Below are 8,344 nucleotides of genomic sequence, written 5' to 3' on the forward strand. Positions count from 1 at the left end.
TTCCCCCCTGAGTACTGCTTTGGCTGCATCCCATAGGTTTTGAAAGGATGTCTCATCATTGTCATTTTCTTCAATGAAATTATTAATTGTTACTATGATTTGTTCTTTGACTAACCAGTTTTGGAAAATTGTATTGTTTAATTTCCAATTAATTTTTTATTTACCTCTCCATGTACCCTTACTAATTATTATTTTCATTGCATTGTGATCTGAGAAAGTTGCATTTATTATTTCTGCTCTTTTGCACTTGTTTGCAATGTTTTTATTCCCTAATGCATGGTGAATTTTTGTGAATGTACCATGTGATGCTAAAAAAAAAGGTATATTCCTTTTGGTCCCTATTTATTTTTCTCCACATATCTACTAACTCTATTTTTTCTAAGATTTCATTCACTTCTCTTATCTCTTTCTTATTTATTTTTTGGGTTGATCTATCTAGTTCAGATAGAGGAAGGTTCAGGTCTCCTACTAGTATTGTTTTTCTATCTATTTCATCCTTGAGCTCCACTAGTTTCTCCTTTAGAAATTTGGATGCTATGCCATTTGGTGCATACATATTGAGTACTGATATTTCCTCATTGTATATACTGCCTTTTATCAGGATGTAATTATCTTCCCTATCTCTTATAACTAGATTTATTTTTACTTTGGCTTTGTCCGATATCATGATTGCAGCTCCTGCCTTCTTTTTATCAGTTGATGCCCAATAGATTTGGCTTCATCCTCTTACTTTCACCCTATGCATATCTACCTTCCTCATGTGTGTTTCTTGTAGATAGCATATGGTGGGGTTTTGGATTCTAATCCACTCTGCTATTCGCTTACATTTTATGGGTGAGTTCATTCCATTCACATTCAGAGTTATGATTACCAGCTGTGTATTTCCTAGCATTTTGATTTCTACTCCTAGTCCTGCCTTTTCTTCTTTCATGATTTCCTTCTACACCAATGTTTGTTTTTAATCAGTCCCCCTACTTCCCACCCTTATTTTACTTCCCTTTCTACCCCCTCTCTTCTTATTCCCCCCTTATTTTCTTTGCAGTCTTTTTAAAACTACCCCCACCCTCTCCCTCCCTTATACTGATTCTCTCCACACCAGTCTGTTTGTTACCCTTCTACTCCCCTATATGGCGTGAATCTATTCTCTGCCCCAATGGATTGGATTGTTCTTCCCTCTTTGGGTCAATTTCAATGCATGTAAGAGTTGAGTATTGTGGCATTTAAAAGAGTGGATGCCATAAACTGTAAGAGTTAAAATGGTTGAGGTTGTAAACTGTAGTGAGTAAAATAGTGGAAGATATAAATTGTAGTAGATATAAGTGTGGGTGAGTAAATTGTGACCACAGAAAATGTTTTCACTACAGTGTCTTGTTTTAAATCAAATATAAGGTGGTCACCAGAGAAATATTCCCAATTATGAATATACCCAAGTCAACTGGGTTTTATAGAGAATTTAATTAATAATGCAATGAGGAATCAAAGAGAGAGAGAGAGGGAGAGAGAGAGAGAGAGAGAGAGAGAGAGAGAGAGAGAGAGAGAGAGAGAGAGAGAGAGAGAGAAAGGAAATAAATGAGAAAAGAATAGGCCAGCCCAGGCAGCCCTGGGCAACCCAGGCCTAAGCCCTAAAAGAAAAGATCAGTCAGTCCTTAACCACTCACCATAAGATCTGTTCAAGTGAGGATTCAGGGGGACAGAGTCTCCCCAGAGGGAGTTCCAGCCTCAGCCTCCCTTGAGAGACCTCCTTAGAGATTGTCCTTCTCTCAACAACCTCCTTAGAGGCTGTTTTTTGAGAGATTGTATCTTTTTCTTCAACAGTCTGTCCTTTTCTTATATAGGGGGTTTTCTCCTATGTCACCTCCCCTAAGTTCTTCCATCTACCAATCAAAGTAGACGTTTTCCAAAGGACAGACCGTTCTTAGTCCACACCTAAGAAGGTGTGGATTTTTGAGTAATTCACACCAGGAAAGCTCTGAGTAAGTTTCCCAGTTCTTTTGTTCCTTGTAAATTCACAAGTTGCAATCTTTTGTATTAGTTCTAAAAATAGGCATGACTTAAGTATGGGTTTAAGTACTTTTCATTGTTCAGCAAGGAGTTTTCTCCCCTAAAGCAGTCTTAAGTAAGGGTGGAGTAGAGGTCTTCCCATTTTTGATCTAAGTCGAGTTCTCACATTTTAGATCTAAGTAGCTTCACTGTTTAAAATGGGCAATAGTCCCAATAGGGAATTGTCCCAATAAAAATTGAATTTTTAACATTCACAAGTCTGAGAAATTTCAAGATTCATAGTATTTCCTGTCTCCTACCTCTTTACCCTTCCAGTGTATTGATGTTCTCCCCCCCCCCCGCCATGAGCTTCTTTGTGACATATAAATTTATCCCCTTTTGTTTCTTTTCCCATTTCTTTTAGTATTGACCTCTTTTTTTAGCTCTAGTTGTGTGTATATATATATATGTGTGTGTGTATGCATATATATATGTATATGTATTTATTCATACATATATCTATATACCTATTTATGTCTTGTTATTTCATCCTATACAGTTTGTCACTGTTCCCTCTAAGTGCAATTCTTCTAGCTACCCAGGTGATAACAACAGTTTTTGAGAGTTACCAATGACCTCTTTTCTTATAGGGATACATATCATTTTAACTTATTGCATCTCTTTTTTTTAAAAAGGGTCTTTTTTGTTGTTTTGTTTTGTTATTCTTTTTTCCCTCTTTTTTAATTACCTTTTGATGATTCTCTTGAGTTCTGTGCTTGGGCATCAAATTTTCTGTTCAGGTCTGGTCTTTTCTTTACAAATTCTTGGAATTCTTCTATTTTGTTGAATGACCATACTTTCCCCTGTAAGAATATAGTCAGTTTTGCTGGGTAGTTGATTCTTGGTTGTAAACCTAGTTCCCTTACTTTCTGGAATATCATATTCTATGCCTTTCGGCCCTTCAGTGTAGATGAAGCCAGATCCTGTGTTATCCTCACTGTGGTTCCATGGTATCTGAATGAATTCTTCTTGGCAGCTTGTAATATTTTTTCTTTGGTCTGATAGTTCTTGAATTTGGCTATAACATTCCTGGGTGTTGTCAGTTGGGGATTAAGTATAGGAGGTGATCTTTGGATTCTCCACTTTTCCCTCTTGTTCTAGAATATCAGGGCAGTTTTCTTGAATAAGTTCCTATAGTATTATGTCCAGGCTTTTTCTTTTGTCATGGTCTTCTGGTAGACCAATGATTCTTAAATTGTCTCTCCTCGAACAATTTTCTAAATCTTCTGTGTTGTGGATGAGATGTTTCATATTTTTCTCAATTTTTTCATTCTTTTGGTTTTGTTATATAGTGTCCTGCTGCCTTGTCAGGTCACTTAATTCTATTTGTTGTATTCTGGTTCTTAAAGACTGGATTTCATCCCTGGCTTTTTGGTCATCCTTCTCCTTCTGGTCTGATTTTCTTTGGAGGTCATCTTTCATACTCTTTGCCTCATCTCTCATTTCCTTTGCCTCATTTTCAAGCTAGTTGATTTTGGCTTTCAAGACACTATTTTCTGTTTCCAGATGAGTTATCTTAGTTTTTAAGTTCTTTTCCCAATTGTCTTCAGCCTCTCTTAATTGTGTTTTGAATTTCATTTTGAGCTCTTCCAAAGCCTGTATCCAATTCGCTTGGATTTCTGATTTATCATTTGCTGATCCCTCCCCCTATGTTCCATTTGCTCTTTAATCATTGCCCGTACAGAAGCTGTTGATTGTAATTTCTTTATTCTTTTTCTGTTGTGTGCTCATATTTACCCCTTTTTTGCTCCCTGTATTTGTCTGTGCTCTTGCTCCTCTCATTTTTTTGGTTTTTGGGGTTTCTGTCAGTCTTCCCTTTCTGGAGCTTTGACAGAAGATCTCTCCCTGCAGTCTGGGGGGGGAGGGGAGGTTGGAGTTTGAGCTTCTCTGTCCTCTGGAGGCTTTTGATTGGATTAAATTAAAGTCCCACAGTCTGTGAGGGAGGGGTTTTGAAGTTTGGGCTTCCCTGACCTCTGAAGACTTTTGATGGGATTAAGTTCAACTGGGTTAGGCTGGATATTCCCTGAGGCCAAAACCTCCTGGAAGGCTGGAGCAATATGGAGGGTCTCCACTGCTGTGACCAGGCTGCCTGCTCTTCACTCCCTCTCCAGCTCCTTCCCCACCACCTGTGTTCAACACTCTGAGCCTGGCACAGCTCTGCCTGCAAGGTACTCCCTCCAGACCAGCACCTTTGCCTGCCCAGAAGTTCCTGCTGCCGCTGGAGGCTTAGCACTCTAGGTGGAGGGGGGAGGGGTCCTGGGACCTTCCTTCTACCTTTATCTTAAACCTGAGTGTTCTTGGATCCTGCCTTTTGAGGGGTGTACCTTTTGGATTGAGTCCAGCAGGAGGGTTCCTTGGCTCTGTCCTGTTTGAAATATCATTTCTACTGATAGAAATATTCATTTCTTATGACAAACTATTTGATGGTGCCTAGGACTTTGGAGTGAGGGGCTTTCTTTTCTGGGTCTTGAAGAGCTCTGAGTACTGAAGAGGTAAGGACCTTTTTTTATTTGGGAGTAGAGGCTACAGGGAGGAGTAGAGAAAAGGAAGGTGAAATTGGTCTGGGAAAGATGGTTTGGAGGGCCAGCCTGGCCAAACAAAAGGCTGGGGAGGGGCATGGAGGATGTAAGATGTTCCCCTTTTCTGGAAGTGATCCTGACCCAGTGCTGGAAGTAAGGCAGGGTAAGAAAGGGGCTGGGCCATGAGCTGGCAAGGGGAGGAAGCTGATCAGGGTATCCCCAGGGGTATGGTGAAGGACAGATAATTGCCTATGGCTCCCCAACGGGCTCAGTTGATCTGAAAGATGGTGATCCAGGAGGTCAACGCCACTAGCCAAAAGATCAGTCCAAGGACTGAACGCCAGAGGTAGCCCTTGATTTGTCCCTGCTCCTCATAGGTGGGGGCCAGGAAGGCCTCTCAGAAGAACCACAGAACATTGACCAGCCAAATAAAGGGCAGGAGTGCCCTTTAGAAGAAATTGCCAGGTCACATCTCCATAGAAGATGCGTCCTCAGCTGATAGTTGTCAGGGTTGGTCTAGCCTGGAAAAAGGACCACTAACATAAGGGGTGCTACTATAACTAGACTTCCCTACTCAGTGGTGACAGATGGCCAGTAGTTAGTATTGTTGCTAGCAAAGAAATGGACTCCTCCACAAAGACTGCTCTCCTCAGTGATGGCTACAGGGACCAGGGACTAGAAGGAAGGCCAATGGTTTGGGGGGTACTGCTATTCTCAAGGCTTGGATTTGGGGTCCTAGTCTCTCTCTACCAAGGTCTAAGGGAAAGTGCTGGTACAGATGGTAGTGGTAGTTTGACTTACCTGGTACATACTTTCTTTTGTCTCTTCCTTAAAGGGCTTTGCTTGAACCCAGTCTCCCTAACTCTGAGGCCAGCTCTCTATTCACTATATCATGTTGCCTCTTATGGTTGTGGATCAAGTTGGAATGAGGAACAGAGAAGGTTGAGGGTAGGGTAATTCAGGGGTAAGAATTAAAAGACCATGAACAGTAAAAGTACAATATAGCAAAGGATTCAAAGCCATTGTCTTGCTAAACTCTGTTCATTTTTGCCACAACACTCAGCCTTTGCTAGGCAATATAGAAGTGGACCAAGGTAGTCTACTGTCTACATCTCCAAAGGGTCTGTGTAATATGAGATCCAGTATATAGAGGGGCCAAATGACAACTACCAAATTACTTTCAGGCTGATTCTGTAAACATGGGTTACTTTCATTCCAAACCTGGAGCTATTCCACCACCACCCCTTAGTTAATATCTCCTACTAATTTGCTCCAGGATGGCTTATAGACTAATATATATCATCACTATGCACTGTTTGTCTGCATACTGTTATTGGTGGATTTAATATGCTGTTTTGACATAGAATTTAATTGGTTTTGATTCTGGATATTTTAATGTGTTGGATACCTAATTATGCTGAAATGGAAGTATGGGAGGGAGGTAGGAAGGAAGGAAGGAAGAAAGGAAGGAAGGAAGGAAGGAAGGAAGGAAGGAAGGAAGGAAGGAAGGAAGGAAGGAAGGAAGGAAGGAAGGAAGGAAGGAAGAGGAAAAAATAAAGAAAAGAAAGGCTAACAAGTGGTAATGGAAGAGGAGGAATGGAAGCATGAAGTAGTGACAAGAGTACTAAAATCTGGAGTCAAAACACCTATATCTCTGGTTATGTCTCTGGCACTTACAAGTTATGGAATTATAAACATATTACTTAAACTTCTTGAATTCAGTTTTCTCATATGAAAATTGAACATAATATTTGTACTACCTATCTTCAAGGGGTGCTGTCAGGGAAAGAATCTTATAAACTTCTAAGTATTATATAAATGTAAATTATTATTATTATGGTGGTGGTTGTTATTGCCTTCCATGAAGCATGCCCTGCAACCAGAGCAAGGTTGAAAGAGAAACTAAATTCAGAAAAGAAGGTAGGTGTGGGGCTAAAAGATAGAATGACTATATAACCTTGAAGCCTGAGCCCCAGGAAGTTACCTTCTCCAGGGCATTGTGGGGGAATGGAAGTATAGGAGAATAATTCCCAAATGTATTTGCCTAGATTTGATCATCCTATCAATAGATATCAAAATGGTTCCCTGATCAGTTCAGCTTTGACTTCCATTTTTGGAGAGGTATCCAGGTACCAACATGAAAGCTGGAATTAACTGTCCTCTGTTTCAAGAAATGCCATTTCTTGAGGTCCTAGAGATATCTGTGGTGAGCCTGAGATACCTATGGAAGGAAGAGTTTATGCTCTAATAGACATTAAAGGAAATTCATCTTTAAAAAAAAACTGTTGAGCAATTTAGAAAGAAGCAAAGCAGGTGGTAACCACAGGCTTAGATGCCAAAGAGCCTTTAGTTGGGTTGCACTTTATGATTTTCAACATGTCAGAACTTGTCACTTTTAGTCTTTATAAAATGGGGATCATCACACCCACTTCCATCCCAGAGCTGCTCTGTTAATTACTACCCTTTGAATATGAAGGATTCTAACCTGACAGAAAAAAAGTCCAAGACCTCCTGCAATTATAGTCACCATTGGCTAATAGACTTTTTAGTGGCATTGCTTGTCTTCTTGAACCAAAGATGAAAGGGAATACTGGACCCATTAGGCTCCATCAGCTTGGAAGAGATTTAGAAAAGAAGAAAATGAGCCTTCTCTCATACTGGCTAACAAAATTTTCAAAGCACTTTATGTCCATTTTCTCATCTGACTTTTATAACAACCCTATGAGGCAGGTTATTATTTTTATCTTCAAATTAGAGGTGAAGAAACTGAAGTTTCAAAGAAGAAAAATACTTACCTGTACTCCTGGAGCTAGTGAGTAGTAGGCCCCAAGTCACCAGTCTTGAAATGCAATGTATTTTTCCCTCTATCATTATCACTTCCTGATTTCCATTCTGCTCTGTTTCTCCTTTGTTTCTCTCCCCTTCCTCTCAGCAAAGGATAGCATGGCAGACACACCAGGATTCCCGAGGTATTTCCTTTTAAAAGGTAATAAATTTTCTTTTGGCATTTTCCTTTCTCAGTCTAGGCCTATTTGGAGTTGCCAGTTTCACCATGATGGAGATCCCAAAGGCTCTCAAAGGGCCACCTTGAGATTCTGCTCTGACCTGGATCCCAGTGCCAAGGATTTCCTATTGCAACAATGTTCAAAATATAAGATCCCAAAAAGCCACTGGAATTATACACAAGGATTCTTTGAATGACACTAATCCAAAAGTATGGTTTTCCCACTTTGAAGTTTTCACTCAACTTTTTTGCTTTTATGCATAAAAATAACATCCCAAAAGATAAACGGGAAATAACAGCTTGGACATTTCTAGGAAAGGAATACTTGAGACCCTGAAAATAATGAGAACCAGATTTACCATAGTTCCAATTTAAAACCTCAGGGATTTGATTATATTAAAATTAGATATACAAAATTCTTGTAAAAGATTTGAGGAATTCAGAGTTAAACTGGTGAAGAAGCCTAATGAAGGCAAAATAAAAGGACTAATACTAGCATTTATTCAAGATCCCGACAGCTACTAAAGTGAAATTCTGAAACCTAATCATATATTTACACTCACTTAGTTTTGCCAGAAGAATACAGTCCTGACATTATTTTAGAAGACATTTTGAAAACAAAGAGCAATGTAATTCAAGAGTGCTACACTAAAGGGAGAATATAATATTCACATAGTCCTTTCTACTTGAAATTTGTTCTTCAGTTCTATTCATGACTCATTTGGGATCTATATTTTACAGATTTTAAAGCATTATATCTCTTTCCACTAATTAAAATATC

At 39.4% G+C, this 8,344-nt stretch overlaps 1 pseudogene; it reads left to right on the forward strand.

The window, feature by feature from the left end:
• The first annotated feature begins 7,502 nt into the window (after nucleotides 1–7,502).
• On the forward strand, nucleotides 7,503–8,130 carry LOC130458976 (lactoylglutathione lyase-like; annotated as a pseudogene).
• Nucleotides 8,131–8,344: the final 214 nt, after the last annotated feature.

The sequence above is a fragment of the Monodelphis domestica genome, chromosome 4 (genome assembly GCF_027887165.1).
Source record: "Monodelphis domestica isolate mMonDom1 chromosome 4, mMonDom1.pri, whole genome shotgun sequence".
NCBI classification, from domain to species: Eukaryota; Metazoa; Chordata; class Mammalia; order Didelphimorphia; family Didelphidae; genus Monodelphis; species Monodelphis domestica.